The sequence below is a fragment of the Microtus ochrogaster genome, chromosome 10 (assembly GCF_000317375.1).
Source record: "Microtus ochrogaster isolate Prairie Vole_2 chromosome 10, MicOch1.0, whole genome shotgun sequence".
In the NCBI taxonomy this organism is placed as follows: domain Eukaryota; kingdom Metazoa; phylum Chordata; class Mammalia; order Rodentia; family Cricetidae; genus Microtus; species Microtus ochrogaster.
In genome coordinates, this window is record NC_022016.1 from 8964181 (window position 1) to 8983074 (window position 18894).

At 42.5% G+C, this 18894-nt stretch overlaps 1 protein-coding gene and 1 pseudogene across 4 annotated transcripts in view; one reads left to right on the forward strand and one right to left on the reverse strand.

Annotated features, from left to right (window-relative positions):
* The window catches only part of Kiaa1958 (KIAA1958 ortholog), a 187211-nt gene that overhangs the window by 92190 nt on the left and 76127 nt on the right, over nt 1-18894 (reverse strand). The gene's annotated exons all lie outside the window — the stretch shown is intronic.
* LOC101995255 lies at nt 16797-17519 on the forward strand (annotated as a pseudogene).

The following is an 18894-nucleotide window of genomic DNA, read 5'->3' on the forward strand; positions in this document are numbered from 1 at the left end:
CTGAGAACCTGAAAACACAAGTCACTGTATGAAGTGGTCAAGGGAAGGGGAGTGGGCCAAGATCTTTCAAGACTGCACCATCTTTTTTTTTTTTAAGTATTTACTTATTTGTATATTTCTCAGTGTGTAAGCAGCAAACTTTTTAAACTTCTATGCCAGTAGCCACCTGGTTTTGAAGGTAACAGATTCCTGCCCTAGGTACAGACTGAGACATATTAACAAGCCTCCCTTGAAACCACCAAGACAGAATCTAACAGACAGCTGAGGTCTACTTAAGGGAAATATGATGCTGTGATGCTGTGATGTGTGCATGTGTGTGGTGTAGTGTGGTGTGTATGTATATGTATATGTGTGTGGTGTATGTATGTGTATGTGTGTATTTTACATAGGGTCTCTCCCTCTATGCAACCCATGTAGGCTTTGATCCTCCTGTTTCTGCCTCCTAGATGCTAAGCTTACAAAGAATACACTAGCTTGTCCAGGTTTCTGTGTGTTTTCTGAAGTTCACGTGGTGGTATGTGATCCTCTGCGAAGTCACACTCAAGTTTACTCTCCACTGTAGTAGTATTAAGAGGTGAGGCCCTTGAGTCAGGGCTAACTATGGTTTAGCCCACATAAATAGTGTCTTGTAGACAGAAGACATAGGGAGTTTTTGTTCTGCTTTGGTATCAGTTGAGGACACAACATTCAGCACCTGCTTGCATCTTTTCTCTTCCACTTCCTGCCATGGGAGGATGCTGCTACAGGGAGATGCTATCAGTGAAGCCAGTCCTTCTTACTAGATACTTCCTACAGCACCTTTATCTTCACCTTCCCAACCTTCACACTATAAAAATACATTTCTGGTCCTTGAAAGCCTCTCAGTCTCATGTTTTTTGTTATAGCAGAATGAACAACTCAAGAACTTGGTCATAAAGAAACACTTAGTAAAGCCCGAGGGTAAATACTATGATCTCACCCAGTGTGACATGAAGCTAATCCATCTATCCACCCCAATTCTATATAATTTTTAATGATACATTAACTATAATAACCAGGCCTTGGATTTTCATTATTTGATTTGATTAGCTTGACTTCACTTATTGATTAATATATTTAACAATAAGCATCTTTTTATATTAACTTATTTTAAGAAAAAATATTTTATTTTTATTTATGTGTGGCTGTATGTGTGCCCAAAGAAGTGAGCAGAGGGTACTGGATCTCCTAGAGTTGGAGGCATAGGCAGCTGTGAACCATGTGGGTGCTGGGAATTGAACTCAGGTCCTCTGCAAGAGCATCAGAGAGCCTTCTCTCCAGTCCTAGATCACTTTTCAATACATTTCCTTTTGTGATAAATGCCTAGACACAGAACAATAAGATCTAATTCTTTTAGTCAAACCACCTTCAGAATAGATCTACATGTCTTCCTTACAGATGTACCTGTTTCCTTATCGCTCTATCCAATTATGTTTGTTGGTGGTGGTATCTCGTTCATTCCCAGCTGCCCAAACCATGAAATACTCACTCAGAAACTATATCATTGACAATACTGTTTGGCCAATAGCTTAAGCATATTTCTAGTTAGCTCTTACATCTAAATTTAACCCATTTCCATTATTTTATATTTTACCATGAGGCTGGTGGCCTACTGGCAAGGTTCCACCTAGCAGCTCACGTCTTTCCCCTCTGGTGGCTACATGGCATCTCCTGACACCACCTTTTTTGTCCCAGCATCAATATAATTTTCCCCACCTAGCGCTACTCTGCCCTATCACAGGCCAATGCAGATTCTTTATTCATTAACCAATAAAAGCAGCATATACACAAAAGGACTGCCTACATCATACATTATCTTAAAATTTTTTTTGCTAGCTTTCAAAGTATAATGACACCTGACTGGCTATTTTATAAATGTAGAAATCCTCATTTTATAAATATGTCTTGAATATTTACCATGATTTGTGAATAATGTGAGCAAAGATTGTCCAGCAAGGTTGTTCTCTCTCTTATGCAGAAAGCATCACTGGTCCAATAGTCAAACAATCCTAAAGAGAGGCACTCACTATCAATACTGCGATAATGGTGCTATTTGACCTAAGCAGTATTTGACCTTTGTGAGATGTTAGAGAAGATTTCGAGAACTGACATCAACAATGAAGATAACAGCAACTGCATACAATGACATGAAGCTCACTATCTTCCCAAGACGACAGATTACATATAGTCATAAAATGACCTTTAGTGAGAGTTATTATTTTCATTTTAAAGGGAGAACAAAGTCATAATGCTCAAACCCAGTAAATAAAAGGAGTTAGGATTTCATTTAAACTGGGTAGTTGGTAGCACACGCCTTTAATCACAGCACTTGGGAGGCAGAGGTAGGTGGATCTCTGAGTTTGAGGCCGGTCTGGTCTTCAGAGTGAGTTCCAGGACAACCAGGGCTACATAGAGAAACTCTGTCTCAAAAAATCAAAAAAGTTTTTATTCAAAGCTAGTTGAATAGTGGTGGTGTATGCCCCTAATTGGGAAGCATAGGCAGGTGGATTTATGTGAGTTCAAGGCCAGCCTGGTTGACAGAGCAAGTTTCAGGACTGCCAAGGCTACATAGACTTGTCTAGAAAAATCTGTTTAAACCCTGTCTAGAAAAACAAAACAAAGCAAAAAGATTTAATTCAAAGCTAACTGCTATAGCATGACATGTCTTGAGTCATCCTGGGGCTTGTGTGCTGATGGAACAGTTTCTATCTGGTGAGGATCAGGATTGGAAGCAAGAAGGCTAGTGTGAACACCAGTCAGGGTTCAGGAGCATCCCTCAAGACATGTCATGTATTTTCTAAAATGTGTCCTTGTCATTCATGGCTCATTGTAACTATTGTGATACATACCCCTGAAATTAATAAATCTTTTGTAATGTATACTCTTTAATGGTTTCTCTTAAGAAATAAAAAAGCACAATCCTTAAAAAAAAAATCTTTGGTTTTAAACCTTTATAATCCCCATTTCTAAAGCTAAATCAGCTTACATTTTTGGAACTAACCAACTCATAGTGTTCACAGACCTAAGGTGTTCAGTATATGTAGAAAAATAAGATTGCCCGAGGTTGGGAACCCACCCTGCATCTCCAGTCACTGTTTACAAAAGAGGTTTAAAGAAAATAAGAAGTGGTGGATTTTTCTCCCATATCCTGGTAAAATGGTGATGCTTAATGTCCAGATGTGTTGTAACAAATGACTACCAGCAAATCTCGAAACAAGGTGCTTTTGTTTTCACTATTTTAAGAACAATAGAACTTTTCTTTCTCCCTAGCACTTCGGTCAGATGACCTAGGCTGTGCAGAAGGTTGCCTGAGGTTCTGAAAGGCAGAGCGAGGTAACGATCCCAATCCTCACTTGCATCTACATATTTATAGCAGAATTAATTCCAAGAAGCCAAGAAACAGAGCCAGCTTGGAGGTCCATCAACAGATGAGAGAATGTGGTATACATTCAGCTGGACAGACCATGAAATCATGGTATTTGATGGGAGCAGGTGGAACTGGAAATCATCATATTAATCAAAATAAACCAAGCCTCAGAAAGACAGACATTGTATATTTTCTCTCATATGCAGAATCTAAATTTAGCTACATATTTTGTGTGTACAAACACATACATCTATGGCACGAGAGCTTGGAGGAGCAGTGAAAGTGGGAGCAGGGCTGGGAAGAGAAAAAGAGAAAGAACAACAATACAGATGAAATGTCATAAAAATTTTGTAGACTAACTGAAAAAGTTAATTTAAAAGAAAAATGTACCAAAACTGGGAGGCGGGCTTAGAAGCAAATGGGGAATATTGTGGAACTCTGGAAAAGAGAAACTTACCATAAAAACTTAGACACACTGAGGACAAGAAGGTATCTTTATCAGGACAACAGACACACAAAGGGCTGAGCATCCATATCCTTTGTTAGTTAAGGAAAAGGATAAACTATCATATAAAAAATTTTATGTTCAGATAATTATTATCTTTCAGCTAAAAATTCTTATAAATAGTAATCATTTATAAAGAGGTTAATTCCAAGAATCTAATATTTAGTCATTAAAATAAAAACATTTAGTATCAGTTACATACAACTGTAACTACTACAGCAATATAAAGCAGACTTAAGATCATAGTTTTGTGGCAATGTCAATAAATAACATACATGATTCATATATTTTATATACACATTAGAAAATTGTATACAAAATCTGTAACTAAAGTATAAGATCTAATGAACCTAATATCTGCTTATATTTAAAATTTGATTTTTGTTTAAATATGTATGTGAAGTAGATAGATGGCTACTTTGGGGACACATAAAATGTCAAAAGATGTAATAATCTTTAGGTCTTTAAATGGGCTGAGAAATCTGGAATGTTGCTGGCAGCAAGTGTTTGCAGGAGCAAGTGTTCATGTTGCTCAGGGCAGACATAAGCTGTGATCTCAGGGAAACAAACTATCTAAAGCCTCGGGGTTTCTTTTTCGAATTTCTGAGACACTAAGATGAAGTGAGAAACAGGCAAAGCAAACCATGTGACTTCCCAGCTTGCTTCTATTTTGAGCAAAATAACTCATCCCATTTTTGCAGTGGTAACTACACTAAAGTCCTCAGTTCCTAAGTACAACTAAATACCATCAACAAAACAATAAATCACACAAAATCAAGAGTTAGAGATGTGAAATAAATTATAGGAAAAAGCAAAATAGAGTCATTTATATACACATATTTTTAAATTTTTCTTTTTTTTCTATTATTTATCTCAAAGCAGATCTATGGCTTAAGAAATATTGTTTGGTGTGTGTTCAAATACCAAACACTAAGAAATAAGTGTATGTGTCCCAAAACCCATAATAATAGTCTTACTCTTTTTTATTTTAAAGATTTATTTATTTATTATGTATACAGCGTTCTGCCTGCATGTATACCTATAGGCCAGAAGAGAGCACCATATCTCATTACAGATGGTTATGAGCCACCATGTGGTTGCTGGTAATTGAACTCAGGGCCTTTGGAAGAGCAGTCAGTGCCCTTAACCTCTGAGCCATCTCTCCAGCCCCTACTAGTCTTATTCTGAACAAACTGTGCAGCCTGGTAGTGGTGGCACATACCTTTAAGACCAATACTCAAGAGGCAGAAACAGGTGGATCTCTGTGGGTTCGAGGCTAGCCTGATCTATACAGTGAGTTCCAGGATGGCCAGAGCTGTTACACAGAGAAACCTTGTCGCAAAAAAAAAAAAACAAAAAAAAAACCAACAACAACAAACACCCCAAAAGAAGAACATCAAAAATCAAAACAAACAAACAAAAACAAAACTGTGAAAACAATCCACCTTAGGAGAACAAACTGTGTTGTTTTTACATACATAGCAGGATTCCAATTTGATCTGACGGTGTGTGTATACGTTCATACATATGTAAGAATGCAGCAACTTACAGATTTTTGTGCTTTACCGCATGTAAATTATACCTCACTGGGAGGGGACAAGCTATGGGATTGGTAAATGAAGTCTGTTTCCAGATGTAGGCACCTAATCCCAGAAACCACTTTTCATCACGGAATCCAGAGTCACAGGGTAAATGGGAACCTGGCACTGCACCACCCGGCATTCCAGCCTCACTAACCCGAGCACTTCACACCTAACGGTCATGCAGTGACCCCAGCCTTCTCCCAAGATTTCACTGGTGCTGTACTCACAAAATTCAGCTCTTTTGAAAATCCCCTTCCTTTTTCTCTTTGTTTTCCCACAGAAGATATGACAATAAATGATGACTTATTTTATGCCGAGAAAGGGGGCTTTAAATTAATTTGCAAGAACCATTTGCTAGGAGCCAATTCATCAACAGCCCAATTTGCTGAATGTATCAAATTTAAATTCACCCCTTTTTAAAGATTTCAGTGAAATTTTAGTACACTGATTTTTACTTTGCTTCATAGCAACTTTAAGATTATTTAGTTTGCAAAAAAAGCAGAGTTTTAGAATAAGTTAGCATTCCCATAAATATATTCAATAAGTGTGACTATAGTCTTTATAATGATCATATTCATGAATATATCCTCCTTATGAATACATTCATGAATACATTCTTCTTTGCCCTGTTGGGAAAACTTTTTAATACAGTTTAAAATTAATGAACATGAATATATTCATGAACATTTTTATAAGTTTATATTCATATTCATGAACTATGTTCTTGACCATATTAGGACATTTTAAAATCTAGTTTAAAATTTAATGAATATCAATATATTCACTAAGAATATAGTCATGTCTTCATCAGCATATATTCATATTCATAGCTATATTCTTGACCATATTGGAAAATCTTAGAACTCACTTTTAAATCTAATAAATATTAATAGATTCATTAGGAATATATCCATAAGAATGTATTCATATCCCTTGAATATGTTTAAAAACAGTATTCTTGCAAGTCAACTAATACATTTAATTGACAAAATGAACATTCTGAAAAGTGGGACTAAGAACATATCTGCTTCTATCTGGTAAACTTACTTATTTCTATATAGATGGATCTTTCTAATTATAAATCAGCCAGGCCTGGAGACAGCAAATACAGAAGGCAAATTGGTCTCTTCCTTTTCTGCATTAGAATACAGACATATAAGCTTTGTGGCCTTTGAATCCAGGATTTTAACAGTAGCCCCTGGGCTGTCCTGTTTTCAGTCTTGAAGTGGGAACTGCATCAGTTTCTCTGGTTCTGAGGCCTTCAGAGTCACACTACTGGCATCTCAGGGCCCCCAGCCGCTATAATAATGTGAACCAATTCCTAAAATGTCTCCTCATATCACTATGTACATATTCTAGTGATTTTCTCTCTAGGGAGTCCAAAGACTTCCCTATCTGGGTGACCCATATTGGCAGCCTAGTTTATGTGTTACTTGTTCATATAATCCCATTCACACATATGTTTGTATGCAATACTATCATTTTATAAACAAATAAATCATGTTTTCTATATCTTTTATATGTGATACATGTATGCATTCTAAGCATATGTGCACATGTAAACATATGACTGGAATCCCTCCAGTCAGTTAAGACAGGCAGCGCTACAGGAAGTACCCTCAGAAATCTCCATGAGTGTGATTTCCAGTACTAGTTAACAAGAATGTGACATAGTGACAGGGAAGCCGGAGTTCTATGTAAGCCTAAAGCATAGCTGTGCTTCCCTGGGTGTGAAAGTCAGAGGTTAATTTTGGGATGTCTTCCTCGTTTGCTTTTCCACCTTAATTTTTGAGACAAGGTGTCTCAATGAACCTGGAGCTTACTGTTTCAGCTAGACTGGCTAGTCAGAGTGTCCAGGGATCTGTCTCCACTTATGCAGCAATTCTATAGCACTATCCCACACAGCCCTTGCTATCTTTATTGAAACATACAGTGGTGAACTCACTTTCAGTCAGCAAATATAATTAATTGTATTTTGTTGTCAATAGCCACTGTATCAAGATGTATTTTATAAACCATATTTCATGTACTATACATCAATTTCAGTATATAATTCAATTGTTGTTGTTGCTGTGTGTTTGCAAAATGATCACCACAATCAATTCTGGAATACTTTTAAATAAATGGGGCAATGGATACCTGTAATTGCAGCACTCAGGAACCACAGAAGTTTTTATTAAATTTCTCAATTTCAAAGACAATTTCTTTCATTTTCCTGCTCTGGATGTTATTCAAGATAAAACTTCCATACATACAACTTTGGAGTTATCTTCTATGAAACACTAGGGATTGTGCAGATACTCTTTCTACGGTTGCCCCCCGCCCCCCGCCTCCCTGAGGCTACCTTGTCACATCCTTGTTAACTAGTCCTGGAAACCACGCTCTTGTTAAATTCCAAGAGTCCTCCCTGTAGCAGTGCCTGTCTTACCTACTGGAGGAACTCTACTGTCTCTACATATGAACCCCGCTGTTGGTTACAAGTGCTAAGGTAACCTATACTTCCCTGTGGTTCCATGGCGCTCTGTAGTAATGAGTTAGTTCCTGATACCAAGGTGGTCCTATTTATGATGTTTCCTTCATTATTATGGCTTCTTGTTCCGGTTTAAGATACCTGTGCCTATTACATAAAGCGGGCATGTCAGTCTCATGGGTATTCACTTATCTTTACACGTAACATTAAATCTAGCCTTTGATCCCATCACTCAGAAGGCAAAGGTAGGCCAGCCAGGTCTACAGAGCGAGCTCTAGGACAACCAGGACTATACAGAGAAACTGTCTCAAAAACCAGAAACAAAAAACAAATGAACCTAAAATTGTAGTTAGAATTTTAGTGACTAAGCTTGGTGTCCATGTCTTTCTATATGGTTATCCAAGTGATCTGCACCACTCATTGGCAGGATCGCAGATGCATGAGCCTGTTTATACATTCCCATTGGTTAGTTTATCCACTTGATTACACAATTCTGCAACAAATCTGGATATCCTACAGGGAAGCAGAGGGCAATCTTATAACCTGTAAGACCTGTACCTACAAAATCTAAACTATATGCAGTCTTGCTCATTAGAACAAAAGGACGGTGACCCTTGGTTCTACAGCTTTGTCCTCTGTCTTTACTGCTTTTAGTCATTTATATAGCTATACACTTTTTGTAACACATTCGATGACCTGTCTCCCTCACATGTGCACACACATACACCTCTCTCGCCCAGTCTCACACACACACATACCTCTCCCTCCCTCCCTCCCCATCCCCCTCTCTCTCTCTCACATACAAACCTCTCACCTCCCCCCCCCCAAAAAAAACTGATTAGGATAACGGGGTATACAGTTGACTCTGGGAGAAATCTGTATCCACATCAGAAACTAAAGACATACTAAGTGTAATGGTAAAAGTAAAATGCTGCGGATCCCCAAGTGGCTGCAGAAGGCAGCAGGTCACGAGACCACGCCACAGGACCCCGAAGTGGTGGCAGGTAGCAAGCTGAGGGTCCTGAGAGAAACCAGTCCCAAGCAGGGATGGCAGAGTTCCCCAAGTGGCTACAATGGGCCACGAGGGGCAGCGAGTCCCAGTCAGGGAGCCGCATGATGGGGCAGCCATTCCCACAAGGAGAGACAGACAGATGGGCACACCACGAGACCATGTCGCAGGTCTCTGAAGGCGTCTGGTCCCAGCAGGGAGCCATGCAGATGGCAAGAGACAGGTAGGAACACCATGCAGAGTGAGGTTGAATATTTATTTAGTGGATTATGGAGGGGAAAGGGAGAAGGGGGAAGAAGAGAGAGAGGCAGAGAGGGGGGAGGGGGGAGAGAGAAAGAGGCAGAGAGAGAGGGGGAGGGGAAGAGAGAGAGAAACAGAGAAGGGGGAGACAAAAAAGGAGGGACTCAGGCTTGAAGCTGAAGATCAGCTTGCCTTTGCAGACAGACGGGGCAGAAGGGAGGTGAGGAAGGGAGTGGGCGTGGCTTGTTTCTTAGAGGGACAGAGCAGACCATATATTCCCATCTCTTTTTTATAATAAAAAGGCAGGAGTTTAGGAACAACTGGTTAAAGGAATAGGGGTGGCAGATTTTCAAGACTGCTTTGTGCTTATTTGTGGGTGTCGTCTTGGGGGGGAACCTGAAAAAGCTGGCTGCTGGTCACATCTTGGTGTAGCTGGTCTGTTTGTTCCTGTCCAGTGGTTGTGGTGTGGAATTGTCTGGTGTCTCTTACACCTGTTTATGGTATTGGCAGAAGTTAAGGGCAAAGTTAAGTTTAAGGAAAAAAAATTTAGGATCAGGGAATTAAGGACAGTGTATCTGACCTGTTTAAGGTGGATCCTTCAATTCAGTTCCCTTGGAACTCACAAGTATTCTTTGGGTTTGTGAAAACAGAAGTTTTAGGCATGTACATTGTATAAACAGTAGCATATTTATGTCAGAATGACTGTGACAGATATTTTTGCACTATTAAAAATATTTTTAAGGCTGTGGAAGGCAGTGTGAGAGAGAAATTTGATAACTTGTATTTATCCTCACACCTTTATAACTTGCAGGTCTTGTATTGGTATTTGTATTTTACTGAAATTTGTTTGGTGAGGATGTCCTTGAAACTGACAAAACCTTTCAGCTGTCAAACTGCATCAGGGATCTTTGAGAAGGATAAAATTTTACTTGAGTTACTGATTAAAAAATGGCAGAGAACTTACTTGGCTGGCACCTAGAGCTACTCCTCAGGGTCCTCTATGGTCACTGAGGGTCGTATTTGCCTTTTTTTTTTTTTAGTGCAGGACCTGCCAGACTCCAGAAGATCCTGTGGGCTAAGAAATCTGTAGAAAGACAAGCCTACTTTGACCTGAGCAGCTAGGCTGTTGATTCCAGCGATTTTGTCCACTGTCTGGTGATCTTCAGTTTAGATGAAAGGCAGTTTTGTTCAGTGGTCAGGGCTTGGCAGTTGAAGTGATTTGCAGATGGATGTTGTTTTGTGCCCATTTGCCTTTTGTCTTCTTGGGAGAAAGTAAAGTGCTTCTGCTAGGAGCCAATCTATCTCTTTTTGCTATGAAAAAGTCTTTTAATAATTAAATATTTAAATGCCATATTCCCCAGATCTCTTAGAAGTTGAGGGCTGTTTATCAGGTATAACTAAAGTATAGAATCTGCCTGGAGAGCTGGGTCTGAGCTTGACTGTACTGACTCTCAACAGGTAAAGCAGGGTTGGATTAAATATAAAGTATTTTTGTAAGGGACTTAAAAGTACATACCATTTTAAAAAATGAGACTTTCTAGTCTGGAATGAGATAAAATGAACAGACAATTATAACATTTAACAGTAAACATAGGTACATTTAAGTTACATGTATGAACACATAGACACTGAGTGAACAGGAATTGGGTGAAGTGGATGCTCTCAGTAGGCCCTACCAAAGCATGCCACTACGCAAAACACACATGCAATAGAGTCAGCAAGAGGAATTTAGAGACAAATACATAAGTAAATCAGGGGACCAGGTGAACGGCAGGACTTGGTCACCTGACACCTGACTTGTCTCTCAGTTAAGATGGTAGTAAAGTCACCTGACTTCAGTTAAGATGGTGGTAAGGTCAGATGACCTCAGTCAAAATGGGGGTAAGGTCACCTATGTAACAGAGTTAACACTGGAACCAGGCAGGGAATACCTCAGCAAAGATAGCAGAACTTGGTCACCTGACCTGGCTCTCAGTTAAGATGATGGTGGTAACGTTGCCTGATCTCAGTCAAAATGGCAGTGGTCACATGTTGTATGGAAAAACCATGATTTTGAGCTGCAGGGATTTTAGGTTTAATAATAAGAGAGACCTAGAGGCATGATGTGCACTGTCATTGAGCCACCATGCCACAAGCCGTGGCAGAAAGGAAAGGCTGGAATTGAAAACATCTGCCTCACGGATCTGACCATCTTGTTGGCAGCAGCAGTGGTGGCAGCGGCAGTTTGAGCAAACTCCTTCCATTTGCCTGTGTGCTGACTGATGGTAGTTTAAAAGCTCCCATAAAAGTGGAGCCAGCGGGACACCAGCAGAGTGAGGGAAGGAGCTGAAGAAGTAGGGCATTAAGGCCTGGGGTTTTAGAGCCTCTAAAAGGCATCCATCCCAGGGGGAGGCTGGATGACAGATACGGATGGCTTGCTACCCATAGCTGAAACCATGAAAACCCATGAAAACAGCGACACCACAAGGCCTATAGGGCGATGTCTCCCATCTATAGGCAGGGTGTAAAATGGTGGCAAACGCTGTAGGAAATGTGGGAGAGGGACCCCCGCTCCCAGGTGGAGTGTTAAGCCTGACTGGCTCCGGTCAGGGCGACTCAGAAGCCAGAGAGGCCAGAGGCCACTCCAAGTGGCCTTTCATGGCAGTGGGGAAAAAAAAGCAAAGAAACAAAAAAGAAAAAAAGAGAAAGGTCCAAGGAACACTGGCCCAGTTAATGCACCACACAGTGTGTACAGTGCTGGCGCGAGAGAACTGACCCCACGTCGTCCACTCACGTTTTCAGCTAAGGGAAGCAATCCAGAAATGAATGTCAGCAAAGGGCTCAACCATAGCCATAATGACCATGGTTGGGAGCTGTCCCCCATTTCTAGGAACACCAGAAGATTTACGGGAGCTCGATGGTCAATTCTTCGGGTTCAGAGAAATGGTTAAGCTGATCAGAATGGGGAAAATCACCAATCAAAGCTGGTGGTAGGCATAGAAATCACACTCAGGCAGACGGAATGGAGAACTGTTGTAAAGAAATCAAATTCTCAAGCCTAGAGTTCCATGTGTCCTCAGCTGGCCCACCTGCGGGCAGGAGGAAACATGGAGAGCCTGGATGAGTCAGGGAGCACCAATGTAATCATCAAAGTAAAATGCTGGGGATCCCCAAGTGGCTGCATCAGGCAGCGGGTCCTGAGACCATGCCACAGGTCCCCTAAGTTGTGGCAGGTAGTGGACCATGATACTAAGCCACAGGTCCCCAAAGTGGCAACAGGCAGCGGGCTGCAGGCTACAGTGAGCCATGAGGGGCAGCGAGTCCCAGGCAGGGAGCTGTGTGGTGAGTGAGAGACCTTGATGGGGCAGCCAGCCTCACGAGGAGAGACAGACAGATGAGCATGCCATGAGACTACAGAGCAGGTCTCCGAAGGCAGCTGGTCCTGGGCAGGGAGCCATGTAGCGGCAGAGGGATAGGCACACCATGCAGAGCGAGATTGAATATTTTTTAGTGGGTTATGGAGGGGAAAGGGAGAAGGGGGAAGAGCAGAGACAGAGAGAAGCAGAGAGAGAAAGAGAGACAGAGACAGAAAAGGGGGGATGGGGAGAAGGGAGAGACAGAAGCTGCCTCTTTGAGAGAGAGACAGAAAAGGAGGGACTCCAGGCCGGAAGCTGAAAATCAGCTTGCCTAGGCATACAGGGAAGGGAGTGGGCGTGGCTTGTCTCTTAAAGAGATCCCACTATTTCCTTATCCTGCATGTTCATGGGAGAATATCAGTTTCTCTTAATGTTCACTTGTGATAGAGCCAAAGGTTTCCATTACATTCAGCTATTCACTGAAAGTAGCAGCTGTTTGCAAGGAGAATGAAAATGTGAGGGGGAAAAAGCAGCCAAATTCCTTTATGTGCAACCTGTTCACAAATCATCTCCTATTTGCTTCCCAGAACCCATACCAGGTGGCTCTGAACCCTCTACCTCCAGCTCCAAGGAATCTGCCACCTCTGCCACACAGTCACACACAATATACTTTATGTATGTATTTGTGTTTGTGTGTGTATATATGCACGTATGTATGTGTTTTTGAGGCAGATCTATGTAGCTCAGCTGGTCTTGAACTCATTATGTAGAACAGGCTTGCCTCAAACTCAGAGGTCCACTTATGGACATTGAGTGCTAGCCATATGACACCACAACCAGAGGACACATACATAATTTTTTAAAAATCAAGTGGAGACCGAGATCAATGAGTAAAGGTGTTTGCCCCCAATTCTGATAACCTGTGTTAGATCCTCAGAACTGACCTTCTGGAAGATGAACAACTACTCTAACCTCCACATGCTCACCTCCCTACACACACGTGAATAAGAAACAGGAGGGGTGCAGAGAAGGGGGAAGGCAAAGGAAGAGGAAGAAGAGAAAAGAACATTTTGGGCTGACGGGATGGCTCAGCAAGTAAAGGTGCTTGCCATGAAACCAGATAACCTGAATTTGATCCCAGGACTCATATGGCAATACATAAAGTGACCAGCTCTGACTCTCTGACCTTGATATATGCATGCTAGCATGTACACATGCATGCAAATGTACAAATAACTAAATTTAATAACAAATTTTACATAGGATAAAAAATTAGTGCTGAGAAGAAAAGTGAAACCAGAGGCCCCATGGTTTACTAGTGGTTTACTAGTGGTTCTTCTATGTTGCCTAAATGCTTCTTTTGGTTCTAGGATCATATGGTGAGGATATCCCCTGGACATGTAGCTTTATGAAAAATAACCTTGAGATATAGTTCAATAAAGTGACTAGTACCTAAAATGACCTAGAATTTCTTCTTTTAACAAGTTACCCTAAAAAAACAACAGCAACTAACTATATGCATTTAACAACCCATTACTTAAAGTAAGAGAAGCTAGACCTGTCAGAACCAGCCTGTAATTCCAGCACTCAGGAAGGCCAAGAAGGAAACGTAAAAGTTTAGTGTCAGCCTGGGCTACAAAGCAAGTTCAAAGCTAGCCTGAGTGATACAGTGAGATTCTGTCTTCAAAAGTAAAGGCAGGTAAGGACACTTGCCATCACGCCTGGCAACCCAAGTTTGATCCCCTGAGCCCACAGAATGGAAAGACAACCATGTCCCCCTACACCAAAAAAGATGAGAATGGAAGCTATTTTACAAACATACACGCATGCACACATCATACGCATATGTACAAACAAAACACACTGCGTGCACACACAGAGATTATAAAAAGGAATTTATGTAGATTTCAGATTATATTTCTTATACAATATGCTATTTCTTTTAACTTTGAAACAATTTTGTGGATCAACAGACAAGAGGTTACATCTGTTCTTAATGGCTATGTTGATGGCTATTATGAAAAAAATAGAGGTGCTTTATACAGTTGTTGGTTATCAGGCCAATATACCGGCAAATCCCATTCTGACAACTTCACAGGCATTCTGCTGACAGGAGCACTTGCCTACTTGCGCTGCACTGTGGAACTCTGTAGACCACAGGAACCACAGGAACTAATCCCACAAACACCAGAAAACAAGACTATACAAATGCTGACCCAGTGTTTAGTGTTACAACCCTACTTGCAGCTGGAGACCACCAGATGCTATGACAATCCCGTCACTGTTCCACATACAGGTAGAACACACCGCACCGATACTCCCGCAAGGAAATGATCCTCTGGACTCTACTCTCCAACACACATTGCCCAGATACAAAGAAGACAAGGCAGGGCACCGGCCACTACCACAAGGGCCATTTTATGAGAAGGGGCGTCTTTGAATATGTTTATAAATGTTAACTTAAAAAGAACTGTTCATTAAAAAAGAAAAAAAAAACAAGCATAGGTGGAAAGAACAAAGTAGGGAGTTTAGTTTACTAGAAAATTTAAAATCCATCTTTAATTGCACTAATTTGAACATAGCTGAAGACTGGAACATAGCTTTTAAACTATATATAGTTAAAAGCAACAGCCTGAAAAGGTAACTCTGTAGCTTCTAAGACTGAGTCATGAACATTACTCAAGTCCCCTCACCACTAGAAGTGGAGAAACTAGAGGTAGCTAGACAATGAAGGCTAGGCACTTTTACTCCTAAAGGTCCCCGGAGGTGTCTATTGAGGCTACCAGTCTTCTAAGGGTGCTTGACAGCACAGTGGTGACAGGTGACAGGTTTCAATCCTAACCTGACCCTCCAGTGAAACCAGACCCCATACTGAATGCTGACCTTTCTACCTGGAAAGGTTAAAGCGTTATGAAAATGAGTCAGTTAATAATACAGAAAACCAACTAGAATTATGGACTATTTAGGCTTTCTAAATTTCAGTATTTAGAAAATATTGTAACCCAAGGGGATACAACAAACTCTGTTAATTCTCCCTAAATTAAAAAAATAAAAAGCTCCCACTTTCTCTTTATATAATAATAACAACTTATTTCTACTCTGAAAGCAAAAAATCAGGATCACATTGTCTAATGAAAGGATTCACTAGTTGCTGGCTTCTTTGAGCCCCCAGTTGCCAGGCTTCCTGAGCCTCAGTATTCCCCTAGTCATTGCTAGGCCTCCTTATTCCCCAGGGAAAGGTGAGCGCGCTATCTGCCCATTCCGCAGCCCCACTACGAAGGACAATCAGCCACAATAGGGAGTCGAGTCATGCAGGAACTCAGTTTATTACTGTGAGCATCAGCTTATATAGCTTAAGTGACATGGTATGATGTGGAGGTCCCTCCATCCAATGATAGGTAGCCAAGCCCTCCCTCTGGCTGGAGGGGCAGCTACCTAATTTCTGCTGTCTCATCCTCACTCAAAGTCAAGTCAGGCTTTTTTCTGTCCTATACCTCAAGTTGCAGGCCCTGAGATAACTTTGGCCCAACAATGAGTAATACTTGGCTTTTCCCTTCTAGTCCAGTTTCCTTCAGGGAAAGCTGTGGTGAAGTCTGCAGCACACCGCTACATACGCTACTCTACCAGCGCATCTCAGGAGAAGCAGGGCATGAGTATATAATGAAATTACTGACAGTTTTAGAACAGACTCTGAAATATTTAGCTAGAGAAAAAACAAAATAAGAACCCCAAGCTTTTAAAAGCTAAACTTAATTTCTGGCAAGCATGACTGGTAATTACAACCAAAAGGCAAACATTGTGCAGTCCGTTTTTAGACTAAGCAATCTTACTACTCAGCACAAGCAATCACTGGGGCTCTTCTAGCATGATAATGTCAGCTCAGCTCCCGAAACCAGAGCGACATCAAGCTTCTCTAACGTGACTTGGAACGTGAAACTTGTATGTGAAACAATCTGGAAGCATAAAATTGTGGCCACAGCACTCGGGAGGCAGAGGCAGTGAATGTCTGTGAGCTCAAGGCCAGCCTGGTCCACAGAGTGAGTTCCAGGACAGCCAGAGCTACACAGAGAAACCCTGTCTTAAAAAAAACAAAACAGAGCCTCCTTGAGCCTGGTCCCGCGGTCGCATCTCGTGCCGCCTCCTGCGAGTCCTCACCTGAGCAGCTTGCTTCGTGGGTCGGCCCTCCGACACACGAGCTCCAAGCCGCCTCTCTCTTTCCCTAAAGCCCTTCAAGGCGGTCTTCGGTTTCCTTCTTTCCAGCCGACCCGCTTCAGCCCAGCAAAGATGGTGGACCACGAGCAACTGGTGCAGAAAGCCCGGCTGGCCAAGCAGGCGGAGCGCTACGATATGGCTGCGGCCATGAAGAACGTGACAGAGCTGAATGAACCGCTGTCCAACAAGGAGCGGAATCTCCTGTCAGTGGCCTACAAGAACTTGGTGGGGGCTCACCGCTCCTCCGGGAGGGTCATCAGCAGCATCGAGCAGAAGACCTCCGTGGACGGCAATGAGATGAAGATAGAGATGGTCCGCGCCTACCGGGAGAAGATCGAGAAGGAGCTGGAGGCCGTGTGCCAGGATGTGCTGAGCCTGCTGGACAACTACCTGATCAAGAATTGCAGCGAGACCCAGTATGAGAGCAAGGTGTTCTACCTGAAGATGAAAGGGGACTATTACCGCTACCTGGCTGAAGTGGCCACTGGGGAGAAAAGGGCGACCGTGGTGGAGTCATCTGAGAAGGCCTACAGCGAAGCCCATGGATCAGCAAGGAGCACATGCAGCCCACCCACCCCATCTGGCTGGGCCTGGCGCTTAACTACTCCGTTTTCTACTACGAGATCCAGAATGCCCCGGAGCAGGCGTGCCACCTGGCCAAGACCACTGAACGAGGACTCCTACAAGGACTCCACTCTGATCATGCAGCTGCTCTGAGTCAACCTAACGCTCTGGAGGAGCGACCAGCAAGATGATGACGGCAGCAAAGGCAACAATTAAGGCCCAGGTGGACTGGCAGTGCACGCTGATGCTCCTACTGCAGTCTTTATTTTTTCCCCATGAGTTGGGGGTCGGGTGGGGGAGGGGAAAGGGAGGGCTGACCTTCCCAGGGAGAAACCCACGACTGTCCTGTCTTTGATTGCCTCTTTAACATTTTTGCCAAAATACCACTAGTGGAAAGTCAGGCTTGCTGTGCTGGTATCTGAGTATCAGCCTCACACGGGCACCCAGACTGTTGTGCAGGTTCGTGCAAGTGGAGCTGTCTGCCTTTAGTTTAACTTATTGCTAGATGGTAGGGTTTAAAAATGAGAAGAGAAACCGGAGATGGATGGTCTTCATTCAGTGTGTTCTGTGGTTCCAGGAAGGGTTCTTACGTCCATATGCTCTCCTCTTCAGCTTGGCTGTTTTCTCTGTTGTGGCTGTGCTGGGTTTTTGTTTGTTTTGTTTTGTTTTGTTTTGTTTTGTTTTGTTTTGTTTTCCCTTTCCCCAGGGTGATCTCTACTAGAGAAAGAATAGTTTAGATTGCCCAAGTGGACAGGCTTATTGTGGAAAACACAAGCTTTACTGACTGGTCAGGCCTGGCCCTGAGACTGAAGTCTGATAAGTTAACAGTATTAACACTAAATTCTAGTTTACAGTATTTCTACATGACAGCCATACACGACATCAATCCATTGGTTCTGGGTTTTTCTTCGTCAGCTCAGCTTTGCATCCGTATTCTACTGTATCCAGGTTGGTCTGACGGTTCCTCGGCTCCTTCATGCTGAGAATCAGAACTTCCTCTTAGGTGTGGTTAATGGGTGCTTGGCAGGTGACTGGCGGTGGATACCTTTCTTTCTTTCTTTTTTTTAAACTCTTTAAGTTAAGCCCATCACAAACAGAAACTGTTAAGCAGCACACACAGAGAAGATGGAGAAGAATCAGGTCTGTATGTCATTTCTCATGTTGGTATTTTCAGAGACTCCGCTCTCCAGCAGCCAGGGCTCCTTCCTCAGTCACTGCCTGTCTTAGTTTCTCAGCACTGAGTCTCCCCCGCCTTGTGCTGGCAGCGTGCAGGTATCTCGAGGCCACTGGATTAGAGTGTAGGGCTGAGTAGTCATTAAGAAAGAGGAGCCTCAGGTGCAAGCAGCTGAGCCAGCAGGAAACCCACTGGGAAAAGACAGCTTCACTCAAGCCTGTCCAGGGTGGGAGCCCGGTCCCCAGGTCAGTTGTTCTTGTCCCCTTCCCAAGGCCCAGCACTCCTTCTCCAAGTGCTTGGTGAAGGGTAGCTGATGCTCTCGCCGGGGGCAGTGCTCACCGGGGGCAGTGCTCACCGGGGGCAGTGCTCACCGGGGGCAGTGCTCACCGGGGGCAGTGCTCACCGGGGGCAGTGCTC